Consider the following 19050-nt stretch of genomic DNA (forward strand, 5'->3'; position numbering starts at 1 on the left):
GTGTGCTCCTCCCGTCCCTCCCCATGCTCCCCAACATTATGACAGCACTGGACATCAGGCGCGACCTGAGTCCACAGGTTGCCGGATGTATCCTGCGTCCGTTACTAATCACGCCAATTATTCTGTAGCCCGCCGCCGCCAGCCCGCCGCAGATGCAGAGAAAGGTAACACTGAAGTGTTACCTTTCTTTGATAAATGCGGCGGGCCGGCGGCCAACTGCCGCGGCCCGGCCGCGACACCCTGGCGCCAGCAGCAGTCAGTGTTACAAAACACTGGGAGGGAGCGGCAATGCTGGGCGGAGCTGCCTAGGCCCGGCCTGCTCCCTCCCAATGTTTTGTATTACACTAGAGCCAGGCTGCAACGTATTGCGTGGGGGGCATATCATTTTTGAAAAATTGCCTGCACGGCACCTTAGGGAGTTTGGGGAGGTCCCACCCTTGGGCTCCTGCCATGCACTGGCCCCGCAGGACACGCTGGGCACAGACTGGTGACACTCTCCCCTGAGAGGAGGGAAGTCCCTTTCTAGCTGGGCAGATGGGGTGGTGGAGGAAGCGGGGGCTTCATTGAAAAGGCGCGCATTCCCCTCTCATGACATCACCTCGCCGCCCCGGTGCTGCCTTTATGGTCCAGGTACAGAGCGCACAACCCGAACTCGGAGCAGTGGGGGCGGAGAAGGCAGCGCCAGTCACCTCTCCCTGCTCACCCCTTCATGAAGTTCATGGACGTTTCTCTCTAGGAGCCCGAGAATGGCAGCTCTCAGGATCCCGCTGGTGTGCCTGGTGCTCTTGGCTCTCTCCTCTGGTGGCTTGGGTGCATGTATGGTGTTCAGGGATGGTCTGGGGTGGGCCACCGCCCCCAGTCAGCCCAGGAGGGCACAGAGCAGCACTCAGGCAGCAACCAGCCACCCAGGCCAGCCTGCCGGCACAGAGGTGAGGGACCCATCATCAACCCCACAGCCCAACACCACCACCCCATAGGCCAGCGCCACAGGCTGCCTGCCTGCTGCTACTGGCAGCGGAGAGAGATGCAGACGGCCCTGCTGAGAGGAGGTGAGATCATACTAGTAACCATTCCAGTCTTGCTTGTGTGATGACAATGTGCTGCCAGAGGAGGGTACTCCCCGTCCACAATGACTAAGTTTGAGGATGTGTGCAGCTCTTGATTTCCACATGACAATAAGTGCTTGCCATGCATGCATATTTAAAAGCTAAGAAATGTTGTGCTTCAAATGTAAGCATTTCAAGTATGATATTTGATTTGTTACCAGTCCATGTAATGCAGCTGGGGCTAGATTTGTCAAAGTGGTTTGAGGTAAAGATTTTGCCGCACTTGGAAAGCACGCAGCAACATTTGCCTGCCAAAAAAGATGTTTTCAGAGGCTGTGAGTGTGAACTAATTTCTAGAAAATGCTTTGGGTCATTGGCTGTCCGGCCTGTCCCATAAAAGGCCAACACTGAAAGGGCCACCACGGTCATTCATGTTTGTTGTTCGACGGGGTGGATGTGCACAGCAGCACAAAGGCGGCCTGTTGGGTGGAGGGAAGGGACCTGCGCTCTAGTCCAAGTGTAACATTAGGAGACACTCCTCCTTACATCCTTCACTGGGGGTTGGATGTGTTCGAAGGTGCCCTACATTGTTATTTTTTGCAACACCCTGGCAGCTCTGCCTTCTTCGGTGTTTGTTCGCTCGCCGGGGTGGTCGGTCAGTGGGTCACCCAAAAGCATGATTTATTGGCTCCTGAGTTCTCATCCTTTCTCCTTCCTGTTGCTTACACAGGCGAGCTCCAGTTTCCTGGTCTTTACATCCACTTAACACTATAACGACAAGCCGAAGAGAGGTGTTGCTAAATGCATCAATGAGGGCACATGTGTTCAACAGATCTTCATGTATGTGGTATCTCTCTCTTGTGATTAGTAAACACACTCCAGTATAAATGGGCGCAAGCAAGAAACATTCCTTCGAAAAACGGCTCACATTTTTGCAAAAAACATGCATTTCCCATAATATTTTAGCGAATGTAAATGATAACTGATGACTTACAGTAGTAATACACCGTACGGACTACATGAGAAATATTTGACAATAGCACATCAAGTGGCCATTGACTAGTCTTCATTTGTCCACAATGAATGAATGCTTTGTTGTAATGTGTCTATATTTCCCATCTCTGGCATACTGTTCAGGATGTTTGTTTGCATGTATGAGGTAATGAGTGATCAGAGTATGGGATGTCCTGTGAGTGTGCTGCTTTGCCTATTTTGCCAACCTCTGATCTGAAGCCTGAAAAGTAGATGCACGCAGGCTCGAAATGCAGCCATATTTGCACCAGACCTGCAGATGAACTTAACTGGTCTGCCGTTAAATCTCAGTTACCAGTTTAATGGTATCCACCAAATAATAATTGCTCATTTTACTATATCCGATATGATAGCTCAGTGGGTTGAGCGCTCGCTACTGCGATGTGTGTGTGATCTGCAGGTGTGAATCCCAGCAAGGCCATCTCAGCCTTTAATCCTTCTTAGGTCGATAAATGAGTGCCAACACAGGTTGGGTGATATTGTATGCAAATTTGTTCTATAAAAAAGAGCTTAAGCGTAAGTGCTATACAATAACATATTATCATTTGGCCTTGGACGTCTGCTTGCATTGACAGTAATTTGACAATATGGATCTATACACACAGATATTAATGATACATATCGTGATCCATTCTTGTATGCAAAGTTACGATATTTTATGAGCTGTGATGTAATGTGGGAAACTCATGAACGCTCCATAAGTAGCATTTTCTGTAAAGTCGTGAATTGACACGATTCACAGATGATGGTTTGAGGGCCACTTTTTTTGAGGCGAGGGGTGGGCCACTTTTGTGAGGCGAGGGGTGGGCCACTTTTTTTTCAGTGTCCGGGCCTATTTCTTCTCCCAGTCCGACCCTGTACTAAAGTGCCAAGGACGAGTATGCTCGTCCTTTTTGCATAGACTTGCATAATACCCTGGCACTTAAGGGATCACACACACAAAACAATTATTCTCCAGGTACAAAGTCAAATGTAAGGTTGCCAAGTCAAAATGTTCAGTCCAATCCATCAGCAATAAATATTCAATACATTTAGGTGTGTACATTAACTAATTCATTCATCAATTGGTTTTAACCTGTGAAACCATATAACTAACTGTTGCCTGAACATGGATGACAACACTCTGAGATCTGAAAAGGTGGGCTGATGCTGTCCCAAACAGGAACAGGATCAAACTGGGGGCAAGGTTTGTGACAATTGGAAGCATGAGGATAAAACACAAATTGAGTGAACCAACAACACTACGCACAAATGAAGAGAAACAGAGTGTGATTCCTCCATCTCACAGTGTGCAGTGCATGTGCCACTTTATGTCCGTTACACTTGTTCACAAAGAAAAAACTCACGTTTCTTTTCATTGATCAGTTCCCCATTTTTCGGGATCTGATGTAGTCATGACTAGAGAGATCAATGCCAGCCTGACAGCCATTGCAACCTTTTTTTATTGTCCGATCAAAGCTGTTCACAATGCAGCAGCTACACTAGGCTGATCTGAGTCATTGGAACTATACCGCCGTGGAATCTCGATCAAGAAAGTACAAAACATAGCAAAGAAAAGATTACAAGATTGAGCCTTAACAACACACAGACACGGCATCATACAGATACAAAAAAGAAGTCCCTTTTCTCTCTTAATGCAATGAGCTTGGACCACAGAGGAAACAGGGGCAGGCTCAGAGAGCGAGGTTGGCTACTGCCGGAAGAGATGAGGCAAGTTGGGAAGGGTGTTTTTGAGAAGGACGAGGGCATCTCGGATGAACACATTAGCATCATTCTGCTCAGAAAAAATCCAAATACCAGCAAAGTTTTCTTGGACTCTCGCCATTCTGATTGGTTAGCTGCCTTTGAATGTTTTGTTTCAGATGCTAATTCCCTCTATTAAGTACACTGGTTCCTTGTGTCAACTTGTCTAACATGCACCACCAGTCATCTAGACACACCATCATACCTGTTTTACCACCTCTCACTCTAGACATCTTTTCCTGCAGTTTAGGAACTCCAGGAACTCTCCAACAGTCCAAGAATGCTCACCTCTGATGTTTTTTTTTCTAAAACGTTCCCACATAACCATCATGAAGGATATTTATTTTTGTTAAAGAATATTGCCAATTAATAATTCTTGATTGACATCACTGCTCCTTATTATGATTTTTAATGATTTTGAATGTGCTAATCGCGTTCCAGCTCCTCTATTTATTTTTTATATATTCTGGAGCTTCTTTGCTCACTTGGATTCAGTCAACTAATGTTTTTTCCTAGTGTATAACGTAAGCAAGTGTTTCTCCTTCCCATGGCGTTTTCCTTATTTAGCACTGAGGGTAGATGAGCTAGCCAATCAGGCTGCTCGAAACCCGGGCTGAATCTCAAGACTGATGCCCAGGATCAGAACAAGCTTCCTTCCAGCCAGCCAAACCCCTCCTTTAGCCCTCTGCTCTGCCTTATCCACGGGGTCCATTGGAACCCTGACTTCTTTACCTCTCCATGAGTCGCATGCTCGCCGCAGCCAGTCCTTTTTCTTTTTTAATTGATATTAGCACCCCAAATGGGTTCTGATCCATTACCAGCCATGGAAAAGAAAAGGAGGTTTCATTTGAGGGCCGGTGGGAGAGCTCAGGGGCCACACACTTGTCTTGGAAGCAAGACAAGGCAGAGCAACACAGGTTTGAATGCTGGCCCCACGCTTATAGACTGTTCCCCTTTGTTAAGCGTGCTATGAAAGATTAATTAATTAATGTTCAAATTTATTATTCAAATCTAGCCCATCTTTCAGTTGCTGTTCTCACTCTAAATTCAGCTTGTGGTAAATTGCTGCTGCCAATTTGATCTTATGTTACCTTTCTGATTGCACTGCATGATTATTTTCGCAAATTTGGTTGGCCCAGGGTCAGCATTGGGTTACATCACCCTGCTGTTCCTAACTTGTTCCTCCCCCCTCAGTCTACCTCATTTCTGGCACTCCTTGTTCTCCCATCCTCCCAAACCCTGCCTATTTATCACCACCCATTCTGATTTAGCCGCCTTGCAACATGAGGTCAGGCTTTAACATTTCATGTACCTGGACTTCATCTTTGTAACTGCATGCCTTGATGTAGCTCCTTGCAACATGGGGTCAGGCTTTCCCATTTCATGTGCTTGGACTTTATCTTTGTAACTGCATGCCTTGATGTAGCTCCTTGCAACATGGGGTCAGGCTTTCCCATTTCATGTGCTTGGACTTTATCTTTGTAACTGCATGCCTTGATGTAGCTCCTTGCAACATGGGGTCAGGCTTTCCCATTTCATGTGCTTGGACTTTACCATTGTAACTGCATGCCTTGATGTAGCCGCCTTCCAACATGAGGTCATGCTTTCTCATTTCATGTTCCATGGACTTTATCTTCGTAACTGCATGCCTATTGTAGCCACCTTGCAGCATGCAGTCAGGCTTTCCCAATCCGTGTACCTGGCCCTTTGCAACTGTTGTAACTGTATTCATAAGCTTAAAGCACCCAGATACCTAAGGGTTCGGTGCGCTATATACATGTCTAAACACATAAATACATGTCTTCAATAATCAAGGTACGCGTGCTTGAAATCCACCAAAACTGGGCAAAATACTGCTTTAAACAACCTGTGTTGCACAAGTTTACATTGCCACGTCGGAACTAACACTCCCATAAAACAGGCCTCCAATTTCCCAAATGTGCTTACTTTGACCACTACCATTGTTCTACAAAAGTCTTCAGTTTGATGCGCTGTTTCCCCACCTTGCAACAGTGGTTGTGTTGTATTGTGCCTGTCTGAGGTGAAGTAGCTTGTGATGTCATTGGAATGTTTATTAGTGGATGATGGAATGTTCTGAGTGAGTGTTCGGTGTACTGGCAGTTACAGCTGGCTGGCCTTGGGTGATGCGAGCCAGTGTTTGTCTCAGTTAATGGCCTTTATGTCCTCATATGGAATTGTAACTATTAAGCTGGAATAAACTTAAATGAATTAATCCTAAAAAGCCTGGAACCTGCTTTTTAACAATGGCGACGAGGCAGTCTTCTGTATCACGCGTGCCGCCAACTGAAGGAAAGAGGACCCTGCTGCGGGGGGTGCAGGAAGGACAAGCTGCTGGAGAAGGACAACACCGCCCCTATAAACTGTAAGTCCCATCACCCAGGGGCCCAGGGGGTCATCAGGGAGAAGTCCTGACATGCTTACCCAGGGCGGATTAGGGAGGAAGCTGAAAGCCCCATAGCATACATGACCAGCAGCCCATCGCTAAGTGGGAGTGCTGCGTCTGGGGTTTAAAAAGGGACTTCATGGGCCATAAAATGGGTCGTGAGAGTGCTGATAAGGTGGAAGTGTCTCATAAGCTGTGCAATGTTTTGTGCAAGATGTGTAACGTTAAAAGTATCCCTGGTAGTTTGCAATGGCAGTGGAACTGGACGTGTTTCAAGGGTGGTCATAAAATAAATGCAAGAGCCATGCCTGAAAGGAACTGATGGGCACATACCTGCCGTGTCCTGCGCATAGCAGTGATCAGAAAATGACTCCCCGCATGATTTGTGGATTGCCGTGTATGTTGGAAGTTTAAGGCAGCCACCGGGGCGTAGGTAGTCGAGGATGAAGGCATCGGGAGCATATGGTACTTTTAACTGCTGAGATCCTTCTGGTGCGGTCATCAAAGAAGACTTAATGGTGACGTCAGAAATTGACAAAGGGAGTTGGCGATCGGGAAGAATGTTAAATACCAACATTCTCAGTTGAAGATACGATCGTTGCATAAGTGATGTTTGAATGAAGATAATGCTCTCGTGTAGTGGAAGTTTGGTTTTCCATTTCGGGAAGGATAAGAGAAACGCACCCTACAACGTTCATTTTGCGTGGAAATTAAATGGTCTTCCGGAAACAAGTGGAAGCAGTTCTGCAATGCGGAGGGCTGTAATAATACAAAGGGAGTTGGGAGGAGTTTATGATGCATTACCACAACACAGGATGACATGTACTGAAGGGAGGACTGGCTTCCGTGTTATATTTGTGTAGTAAAGAGCAATGAAAGCTCCCATCACGAGGAGTTTATGATGCATTACCACAACACAGGATGACATGTACGGAAGAGAGGACTGGTTTCCGTGTTATATTTGTGTAGTAAAGCGCAATGAAAGCTCCCGCATGCACATGGATGGGAAATTTTGAAGTGGTTCCTACCGGCAGCAATATGCATCATATGGATTAAAGCGGCCGTCTGAGGAAATGGAATAGAGTTCGAAACGTTCAGGATTTGATTGTCAGGATGTGGCGTGGTAAAAAGAAAAAAAAAAAAAGGGAAAATAGGAGTTCATTCATCACGTAGCTGCTGTGGATGCTTCCCACGAGGTTATATGAGGTACTGTTTTTTTTGGGGGGGCTGCCGGCAGAGTCAACGAGCAATTTATGGACTTTGACTGCGCAATTTTGTTTAAATGAGCTTTCAAATTAGTGACTTAAGTATTGGGTCTGGTTCTGTTTGAAGGTCTGATATAAAGGAGTTGAAATGTCATTGGGCAAATGAAATATTCGTTACTGGTGAAGCATTGTGCATGTGTGTTTACTGGGTCTTGTGCATGTCATTTTGCATATTTTATTGACCAAAGTAAAGGAAAAGAAATAATCCATTTGGAGGATTTTCAGCTTTGGAGTGCCTTCCCCATGGCACAGGGACTTCTGCTCGCACAATATGTTACTGTGTTGGTGCAAAGAATGCACATATCAATGTATTTTTATGTGATGGCTAAAACTAACGTTTTTTTTAATTTTTCTTAGGGTTTGCAGCATTTACAGTTTTGTGAAGAAAAATGGAATGGTAGGGATTTCTTTGGAGCCCAAATGGCTATGGACATTTAGGTTGTGATGGAGCCTAGTAATGGCTATGGACCCCTTAGGTTCATTCAAATTTTGGGTTTGGTGTTTTGCTATATTTATAGCAAAATATGGGTAATGCGTTTTAGTGTTATAGAATGCATGTTATCTATCTGACTTCTAAAATGTTGTGTATAATATGCGATGGATGGGGAGAGAGTCAGTGAGAGCTTGGTAACAAATTGAACTCACAGTTAGCATGGGTTATGCATGTTGTTCTGTTTTCAGGCATGTGAGTTAGTCCATGGTTAATGTGTGCTCGGTATGGTTTGGACAATTCTGTATTGTTGCCATGAAGTTGCCATGAAGTTGTGTACTCATGATAGGTTATTGGTAAAAGTTGAATTGCCTGGATGTAGTTCTAGAGTGGGGTAGCACCCATGTTTTTTCAGTACAGGAGGATGTTTTCTTTTAAGTTTGGAGATGGGTTTGGTTTATGGAGTTTACCTCACTTTGGGTAAAGATTGAGCAACGCTGTGGTTGTTTTAAGGGGAGGTTGCCCCTTCCCTAAGGTTCGTTAACCTTCTCATCATATAGGACAGTAGGTAGATGGTGGTAAAGGGGTAGCTGGGGACGCCTGGTAATGACCCGTCGGTATTGGGTCTGGTGTGTCCTGAATTGATGAGTAAATTGTTCTCTATGTTACTTGTGGCTTTTATTGTGGATTTCGTTTTGTCCATGGGTTCAACAGTTTGAATTGTGTGAGGATGCCATCCTTGCTTAAAAGATCGCTTAGTTTTATTTACCAGTTTTTGATGTGGATATTGGGAGTGCATGGCCACTGCTCCTGATGTGCTTGAAGGTTTGTACAACCTGGTCTGGTGTGATGTGTATGGTGTTGAGTCCATGGGTGTTTGTGGTTTCAGTGATGTTATGTGTTTCCACTTTGTGAATCCTTGTTGGAGTGAGGTTGTGGTTGTCTTTTTGGAGGCTTTGAGTTCTCAGTTCTCTAGAGTGGCAGTCTAGTGGCCTGCTGGGGTTCCAGGGTGGCAGCCTGGACACCCGCGTTGTTGTAGGCGGGGGAAGGTGGTAGGAGGTGAAACAGTCTTGTAGTGGTTCAGGCATGTAGGTGAAGTAGCCCAGTTTCAGGATTGGCTAGGTCCTGGGGTGAGAGCCCAGTTGCCTGTTTGTGGCAGGAACAGGCAGATGGATGACAGTAGTTTTGCGATTGGTTCATCGAATGTAATTAGTCAGGGTCTGATGTTTTGATGGTTGGGTTTTGGCCGTGGAAGTGTCCGTCTGCTAGTTGAGTGTCTTGTGGGCATATTTCTTGGTTGGTGGTAGTTGTGTTGTTCTGGTATATGACTTGTTCTGTGCGTATGGTTTAGTAAAGGAGGGAGGTGTGTTGTATTGTGCCTTTCTGAGGTGAGGTAGCTTGTGATGTCATTGGAATGTTTATGAGTGGATGATGGAATGTTCTCAGTGAGTGTTCTGTGTACTGGCAGTTACAGCTGGCTGGCCCTGGGTGATGGGAGCCGGTGTTTGTCTCAGTTAATGTCCTTTATGTCCTCATGTGGAACTGTAACTATTAAGCTGGAATAAACTTACATGAAGTTAATCCTAAAAAGCCTGGAACCTACTTTGTAATAGGTAGCTTAAGTATGCTCCTCGGTATACCTCACAATTACACATATATGTTTTTATCCACGCTCAATTCTGGACTACCCTCAAGAATACCTTAAAATAAATTAATGAAAAAGGAAATCAGTGTCACCTGGTGGGCAAGTCTTCACATGTGCAGAATCAGCAATGGGAAGATGCTCTCATCTTCATATATGCCCAAAACAGCCCATGCTGACACGTTTCAGTCTTTTAGGCAATGTTGCATTTATGGGAACGTGGTAAAGTAGCAGTCTGCATTGTCTGCCATGCTTGCTCGTCCTGCTCTGTGTGGTCTCTCTACTATTGCTGCTTTACTGAGCCACGCATCCCGCCTCTTGACGCAGCTACTAACCCGGACTTTCCCGCAAAGCTGTGTGCACAGTGTGCGATAAGTGGCCGTCAGTAGTCCGCGGGACAAAGAGCCAAGGAACCAAGGAGGCTTGCGTTTGTTCTTCCGTGCAGAGAACGAGCGACAATCTCAACTTGTACTGCTGCATTTTTGGTCCTTAATTCTTGAAATTGGCTTACTCGCGGTACTCACGTGTTGTCACTTAATGTGTTTTTCATGTTTGTTAGGTGGATGACGCCTCGCTAAAGAGCACACAAGAAATAAGTGATTTATGTAATATCTTCCGCCTTCTTGATATATTATCTCCGTTTTCAGAAGGGTTAACCCTTAGTACTGCATTCATCTGTGGAGCGCAGACATAACTTATTGGTGCCTCGTGTGCCCTCGAGTCATTCATAAAAATAAAAAAATAAAAAAAACACTGATTTTTCTTCGTGGTGACTGCAGGGCTGGTCCCTTTGAGCCACGTGTTTTGTAAAGAGTTACTGAATCATTGGCACTGTGTGTTGTAAGAGGATTCAATTCAGCACTACAGCCAAGTCAACGCCTAGTCTAGAATACTGAATGAAAACCCTTATTGATATATCTTTATGTCCAGTTCATGCATTCTGGATGACTACCCCTATATAACACCCCTCTCTTGGAATCCTCCTGACCCCACTGAGCCAAGAAGTAGTTCTGTTTTGCAAGTTAAAGGTTTATTTGATAATTTAAACAATAGATATATATATCACACTTTATAATAAATTAATACTTAATCTGATATGCTAAAGATTAACAACGGAGAATCTGGCACTAGCACACTTCTTTATAATCACTAAGGAGTTGACATGAATTGGATAAGGTAGCACACTGGTAAGTAGGGACAGAAGAATAATGTGATAGAGAATGCTTTATAGAGTTCAAATGGATGCAATGTTGAATGAAAGGCAGTACAGAAAATACTCAATATGATTTCAACAAAACAATGTAATCACTTTTCTCTGGCAATCCACTCCCCCCCTTTATGCAATGCAAGGAAATGGAAGGAAGCACACAGTTCTCAGAAATGCAATTCAAATGTAATTCAGTTCACCCAGCAACTTAGACTACAGAAGTTGAAACACAGGCAAAAGAGCTTTGATATGTGCTGGCAATGGAGTGAAAATATGTTAAAATGCTTTTAATTCCCTCTAGAGGTTCAGGGTGAGTGGTATCTAGTTAATATTAGTCCAGGCTCACTTTAGCAAGGATCTAGGGTGTAACTAGCAGGTTAAACGAATTTCTGGCAAATGGAAGGCAAGCAGCAGCAGATTTTTACACGTGGAGAAATTTGCAAATCGCGGCAAAATTCGCGGGTGCGCCGGGCGCGATTACAGAGGAACTACAAGGACTATCACTATCGTTTTGGGGTCCTAAGATAGCCTCAGCTTCCAGATGAAAGTTACTGCAAGTCTCTAGCACAAACGGTCGCGGAGATATGAGCAATTAAATAAAGGTCGTTTTTCAGATTTGAAATTTTAAAGTTCAAAAAGACAAGTGCAGCTTGCAACTAGAAAATGACAGGTGACAGCTTTACAAATGACAGGTGACAGTTAGGAGACAGTTCTACTTAGATTAAAATAGGATTGAATTATATTATTTTAACTAAGAGATCGGTTCTGCACAGTTTTGCTATGTACTCACACTATATTCTTGAATTAGAATGGGCCTTGCCACGGATCTGGTCAGGTTTTAGACTGCACTCTGGTCTCTGCACTTCACAGTGATCTGGGTCAGCTCTCTCTGGTTCTGCTAACAGTGGTCTGGATCAGCTCTCTCTGCTGGTCTGGTCTGGGTCTCTAGTTCTGGATAGATTGAAGTCTCCAGTTTGGCTCTCTGAAGGTTGAGGAAGGTAAAGTATGGATTTTCCCGGCAGAGCTTCCAGCTGCAAATGGATTTAAAGGTCCCTATCTGTCCTGTCTGTCTGCTTTTATGTGTTTTGAATGTGGGTGTGTTCTAGCATCACTGACCCTACCTCTCTCTCAGCTTCTAATTGGTCAAACTTCCATTTCTCACTTGATTGGGGAAGCTAAGTTATGTCAGAGTGATGTCATTTTACGGCCTGCAGAAAGTCCACTCCTCCTGTCAACTTGCACACAAATCTAGATTTGAACCAAATACATATTTGCAGAGGTACATATTGTTTAAAATTACATGCACCCATCATGCATTACAGGAGGTATACCCTGTTCAAACTCTGCTCTTCCTGAGAGCTTGCATTCAGAAGTGGCAATATTTTGCACTTTTTAACTGGTTTGCAATACCGGACATTACCCCAAATTTACACACATGTACGCAAGGAGTATGGACATTAATTGATGAAGTGTCAGATTTTTCACATGCACACATTTTGAGTAATATCCTCTTTTCCGCTAAAACTCCCCTGAACATACCACCGGTTCTAAAAACCTCTTAAAATGTGGGCAGAAAAATCACAAGAATTATGGTATCATTTATAAAATTTTCACAAGTCCGTACTATGAGTTATTCAACTTTTTAGAGTTATGTTCTGGCCCCAAAGGGGTGTGGTTTTCCTCCAGCACAAGGTTGAATTTCTGGTTTTTCCAGTTCTGCCAAGCCAGCTTGCTCTCACAGACAGTGCTCCTCCCCTTTGCTTCAGGAGGAAGCTACTTTTACGACATCTGCAATAAACCATCTGCCTGGGTCAGGACAGGGCTTTGTTCAGAGCTCCTGTATTCTGTGGGGGCTCCCCTTAATTCAATTATCAGAGAGATGGCATATCCTTAGTATGGCCAGCAAAAGGCAGATAGGCCTGGGAACACAGCTGTGACTCAAGTTTCACTCCTGATGGGGGTAGTTGCCAGGCAGAATTCAGTTTCTCAAGCCAGGTTTCAGATAAAATGTCACTTTTTGTTCCCCAGTTTAAGTCAAGGCATTTTTTTTACATATGCAACTAGAATGCTGATTCTAAGTTTAAAACTATGACATTTAAACAATTGCAACCTATGTGACACTCAGAAATAGGTCACTCATTTCTTTTAAACATTTAGATTTTTTTAGTGTCTTTCAGTCCACATTTACTTAAACTGCTGAAATCCACAGCTCAGCCAGTCTTGTTATAAACCTTCAAGTCACTTCAGAATATAACTTTACATTGGATCCACCTCTCAGTAAGTCTTTCTTTGGCATGTTTTGGGTTCATTTATTCAGTTTTCTACAAAAAAGTAAAATCTGGTGGTTTTAAAACGCCGGCTTTTGGATAGTGGTGAGTACTGCACCCATTTTTGGGATTTAAGAAATGAATTCCCAACAGTTATGGGTTTGCTTTTGGCAATCAGCATTGCCATTCCCAATGGTTTCAGACTACTGTGTGGGTAGTCCAATGGTGGTTTTAGGCAGTGTCTTTCTGTGCCCATAACATCGGCAAAATGAGTGGCAGCCTATTCTTCATGCATTTCCCTGTGCATTTTCTGGGAAGCTCTGGCCATCATGATGTTTTCCATGTCAGTACTGCACAGTTTTGAGGTAGGGCTTGGATGCGTGGATAAAAACATCCCACAAGCCCCCCTCTTGCGATGGCCATTCGGTTTCACTGATGGGACTCGCAAGACCTGGGATGTTTCCTCATCTTCTTCCAATAGATGGCACAGTTCAGCATCTTTTCCTCCATCCGGTACTGGTCGATCGGTTCTCCTCGCCGGTCCTGATGGGAATATTGGGCGGTACCCCGGGCCCGTTGCGTCTCTGCTCCCGGTCTCCGGATCGTCCTCCTTGGCCCGTCTCCCGGTTTTCTTTCTCCTAGGACGACAAAGGAAGAGCGGCAATACCTATTCATAGACATTTTTCCACCACTGTTGAGATAGTGGGGCAGCATATGCATTTCATCATAACAACACATTACATTCTTATTTTGAAAAAAAAACGGTATAACTAAGAGACAGTTTCATGCAAATCACAATATTTTAGAGACTAGATGTGGTATGTTTTAGGGTTGGAACTGAATTAGTCTGAGACAGTACCCGCTAGGATTCCAGAGGATTCCTCCAGTTGTTGCAGAGTGTGCCTGGGATGGCAACACTTCAACTGGTTAATGTGGACCCACTTGTCTTCCCCCTCTGCCGAACCGCCTTTGGGGATGCGGATCTTGTAGGCCACAGGGGAGATCTTGTCGATGATCTCAAAGGGTCCCTTCCATGTCTGACTCAATCCTTTGAGGTAGACCAAAACGGGAAAAGATGTGGTTAATCATCAGGGCAGCTGCCGTTTCTGCCTTGCAATTTGGGGCTGGGAGACATTCCACCCACTTGGTAAACAAGCATGTCACAGTCAACATGTACTTATTCCCCCTAGCAGAGCGAATCACGGGGCCTACAAAGTCGATTTGTAAATCTGACCATGGCAGTGTCATCCCCCTCTTTTGGAGAGGCGCACAGTGCGTGAGGGATGATGGCTGAAATTGTGCACACACAAGACACCCCTTCAAGTATTGGTCGAGGTCCTGCCCCATGTGTGGCCAGTATGCAACCTCTCTTAAGATTTCCAATGTTGTGTGAAACCCCCTATGACCGGCGGTGGCCGCATCATGGGCGTGACTTAACATCAGGCTTCGGAATGAGGTAGGAACCACCCACTGATCGTGGCCAGCTTTGGATTTCCTTACCAGCAAACCGTCTTGGATTCGGAACATTTTTGGACATTTCATCAACACTCTTAGGTCCTCTTTCCCAATGTAATCGGTATCCGTCAGGGGAAAGTTCTCAGGGTCCTCAAGGTGTTGGTAAAACTTACCAATTATTGGATCCCCCTTCTGAGCGGTAATCAAATCAGCATCAGGGGTCTCCTTACTCCACTGTGCAATTGAAAGGTCGTTGTGAGCATTTGTCTGGGACCTAGTGATAGCAGTGACCTGGATTTCCCCCAACAGGGACTCAATCTCAATTAGATCCCCTTGGATGGCCCCGGTTTTGGCCAGCTGATCAGCTAAGTCATTTCCAGTTTTGTCTGGTCCCTCTACTTTGGAATGACCCTTGATCTTTTTCCAATAGATGGTCATCTCATTCGAGGTGACCAGATCATCAATGTTTTGGATCAACTTCCCATGTTTCAAGGGTTTGTTGTTGGCACATAACATGCCTCTGGTTTTCCAATTAACCAGGTGCTCCACGAACCCGTTCCGTACATAATCCGAATCTGTGATTATGACCAGTTCGTGGAGTTGATGCTGGACAGTAGTGAGGATGGCCTGATGCACAGCCATCAATTCTGCCACCTGACTACTTCGGGGACCAATTTTGTATCCAGCGGAGGGTTCTGGAAACTCCTTCACCCATGCATTCCCTACGCCGGCCACCAGTTCTTTCTCCCCGTTGTTGTCAACATGGTAAGAGCATCCATCCACATAGACAGTGGGCATTCCCTACCACTTGTCCTCTTCAAAGACTTTGTGTGGGGAATTAAGATATGCCTCCGTGTTGTCCTTTATTTTTAGACTTTCGTCCTTGAGACAGTTTTCTCTGGCACAATCATGCAAGTCAGCCAGACCTTGCGCGAGGGGACTCTTCTTGTTTTGGCCATATCTGACCTCCACAGGAAAGCCTTGCATTGACAGAATCCAGGAAGTAATTCGGGAATTACTCACATTTCCGGCCCGGATTCTGTCACTTTGGAGATATTGCAGAGGCTGGTGTGGAGTCTCCACTATGATGTGTTCCCCCTGGATAAACGGGCGGTAATTCTTCAATGCCCACACCGTTGCCAGGAGTGCCTTCTCACAATCGTTGAATTTTTCCTCCACAGAGGATAAAGTTTTGCTCGCATAGGAGATTACTTTATTGACCTTGTCATGCTTTTGGTATAATACTGCCGTCAAGCACGTATTAGAGAACCCCGTCTCCAGGAAGAACTCCTTGTTTCTGACAGGGTAAGCTAGGCAAGGCGCTTTTGAGAGGCTTCTTTTGAGTTGTTTTACTGCCTCGGCTTGTTCTGGACCCCATTCCCACTTGACCCCCCCCTTCAGGAGATGAATCAGGGGTCTGGTGATCTCTGCGTAGCCCTCAATGAACTTTCTGCTGTAATTAGTCAGTCCAAGGAGGCTCCTTAGTTCCCGCAGAGTTGTGGGGTCTTTCAGTTTTTGGAGTGCTTCCACCTTCTTTTCCTGGGGACAGAGACCCTGAGGAGTAATCTCATGCCCCAAGAAATTAACACGGGTTCTACACCACTGTGCTTTCTGAAAGGAAAGTTTTGCTCCGGCGGCCCTCAACTGCGTCAGAACATAACGGATCTCCGCTATGTGTTCCTCCACAGATGAACTTTTGATGAGGACATCATCTACATAAGCCAGGTTACCCCTCGCACCCAGGTCGGCATTGGCCTTATGTAGGAAAATGTTGAATTCATTGCCGGAGTTGAGGTATCCGAAGGGAGTCCGGGTCCATGTATACTGCTGGCCCCCAAAGGTAAAAGCCAGTTTGTATTGGTCCTCCCTGCTGACAGGCACGGTCCAGTATCCATTGGTCAGGTCTATTGCAGTGAATACCTGTGACCCCTGGATCTGGGCCAGCCCTTGGTCAATGTAGGGAAGAGGCCATCGGGAAGTATGGACCCGTTTGTTGAGCTCCCTGAGGTCGGCGCAGAGTCTCCACTGGCCGTTTGGTTTCAATATTCCCAGCACCGGATTATTGAAGGTGCTGTGGACTGGACGGATTATTCCCCGGGACTCAAGGTTCTTAATTATTTCAGTAAGGGACTCCATTGATGCGAGAGGCAAGCGATATTGCTTCACAAACACTGGAGTCATGCCAGGGTCCGTGGGGATTGTTGTTGTGTGGATGTCAGTGCGACCACAGTCATATGAGTCTACCGCAAAGAGATCTTGGAAATCCAAGAAAACTTGTTTCAACTTTTGCTTTTGTTCCAGAGTCACACAGGCATCAGCTAGGTTGACACTCTCTTCCACCATCTGCCTGAAGCCTGGAAAGACTTCTGGTTTGGCTATCTCCACGGCCTCCTCCAGCTGGGTGGAGAAGTCCCTGGTCAGAGTGCTGATTTGGACCGGAGGCTTCAGGTGGGAAAGGCAGCCCTCATGGACCTGGAAAATCACCTCATCCCTCCTGAAGTCACAAGTCACATCTTCCTTACCATAGGGGCAGGAAGTGTACACCAGGAAGTTCCCCCCATGCCGGGTAAAAATCCTGTCTGGTGTTGTATTGTCATCACTGTCACTGTCAAAGCAGTCCTTGGGGATTGGCCCTAACAGTTCATTACCTAAATCTATGGAAAAATGTCGGTCATCAACCGCCATTCCAATAATGGTGCCTGCGGCTAGAGTAATACTCTTTAAGTCGCTGTTATCCACCTCTATTGGAATGGTGTCATGTTCTATGTTGACTAATGGTGTTGGGTTTACCCCTAACCCTTGCTGTTGGAGAGAAGCATTTAGATGTATGTAAGCATCAGGGTTTTGCAAATATTGTCCTCTTTTAACTTTCACTTCCAGGGAGAATTGTCGAGTCCTTTCTGGGATGGTGACTTCCTCTTTGATCTGAATTTCAACTGCATAAGGTAGCAATTGAGCTGACCTAAATGCTTTTTCTGGATCATCAAAGCCCATGGGATTATCCGCTAATCGGGACCAAGCTTTGAAGTTTATTAGGTCCAAACTAATGGCAAAGCGATTGAGAATGTCACTGCCTAAGTAAAAGGCGGCAGGGACGTCTCGCACGACCCAACAATTATGGACTATGCTCTTGTTGCCAATGGAGATTTTGAGCATACACCTGCTTGGCAGGAGATGTTTGGAATTAGGCGCTTCCAGGTCCATTTCCCATTTGTCTATCAGTTTGAATGTGGGAATGGCTGGATCTTTTGGGAGTTGGCGGAACATGGCTTCGCTGATGAAGCTCTTACCGTTGTTCACACACACTCGAGCGAGAACAGAGTCCTTCCCATCATTTAACTGAATAGGGATGAACAACTGCTCTCCAATTTGCTGAATATCAGCCAGGCTCTGAGCTGATTTCACATCTTTCTGGACTATAGGAGTGGGAGTTTCTGATTGTGGATTAGTATAGAATTTCAGAGTGTTTCCTTCCAGCTAGGAGTACCACTTTAGACTGGAAGGAAGGTTGATTTTCAGAAATAGAGAGGACCCCCCATCACCAGTCTGTTGTCCTACTGCTATTACTGTCACGTCTGGAATTTGGCTATTCTGGAAGTGAAATTCTACTTGGTCAGATTTTTGTTCAACCATGTGGCAGGTGCCGTTTAAACTAACATGGTTGACACTCTGTTTTAATTTTATTGGTCGGCTAGTCTGGGTCCAGAGGACCTTGTTTACGCAATCTATTAGGGGTGACAACCTTCTCAGGAGGTCATTCCCTAGTAAACAAAGGGTGCCCTCTAGAGTCACAACTATGACTGGGTGTTTCAACTTGTGTCGCCCGATCTTAATGTCCAAGTCTGCAGTCCCCTCAACGGGAATTTCCTTCCCGTCAAAGTTCTGCAGTTGTCCAGGAAGAGAGGTGAGAGGAATTTGGTAATTCTCTCCCCTTCCTGCATTCAGTTCATCAAAGGCCCTTCTGGACAGAAGGGTGGCTTGAGATCCAGTGTCCACCAGTGCCAAAATTGTACCCTGCCCCTGTACTTGTACCGGGGCATAGTATCTTCCCTCCTTCTCCTCAAGGGGGCACAGATAATGCACATTTTTGGACAACTGGTGGGCTAATTTTCTGGTTTTGGACATGGCGAGAGAAGAGATTTGGGCAGAATTCTGTGGAGAGCCTTGGGAATCTGAAAGAAAAAGTTGGCAACTGGAGATCAGAGCCATTGTGGGTTCCCCTGGCTCCGGTTCCGGGCCGCCCTCCCCTTTTTGGAGGCAGTCATCAGGATGGGTTTGAACCAGGGGATTTTCTTGCTGTTGGTTCTGGGATGAGATGGTGGGCGGCGGTAGCTCAGTCTCCACATCTCCCCAGTCTGGATTTGCATCCCTAGGGACCCATTTTTCTTTGGGAGGAGTTCCCCCCTCTCTGAAGGAGAAGATCCTTTTCCCAGGATACTCTGAGGATCCCTCTCCCTCAAATTGGAAGATCTGTACCTCCTCCTCAAACTGAGTCTGTTTGGGTCTTTTGTTTCTCCTACCCCCCCTCTGTTCCTTAGGAGGCAGACTTTCAGGGGCAA

The 19050-nt window shown here is 45.6% G+C and overlaps 1 long non-coding RNA gene across 1 annotated transcript in view; it reads right to left on the minus strand.

Annotated features, from left to right (window-relative positions):
- LOC138581873 (uncharacterized) overlaps positions 1 to 6923 on the minus strand; it is a 76046-nt gene extending 69123 nt beyond the window's left edge. The window contains exon 1 of the long non-coding RNA XR_011304836.1: positions 6559 to 6923. This is a non-coding gene — a long non-coding RNA (uncharacterized lncRNA). The remainder of the gene's footprint in view (positions 1 to 6558) is intronic.
- Between the last annotated feature and the right edge of the window lie 12127 nt (positions 6924 to 19050).

The sequence above is a fragment of the Ambystoma mexicanum genome, chromosome 3q (genome assembly GCF_040938575.1).
Source record: "Ambystoma mexicanum isolate Mex_15411 chromosome 3q, UKY_AmexF1_1, whole genome shotgun sequence".
In the NCBI taxonomy this organism is placed as follows: Eukaryota; Metazoa; Chordata; class Amphibia; order Caudata; family Ambystomatidae; genus Ambystoma; species Ambystoma mexicanum.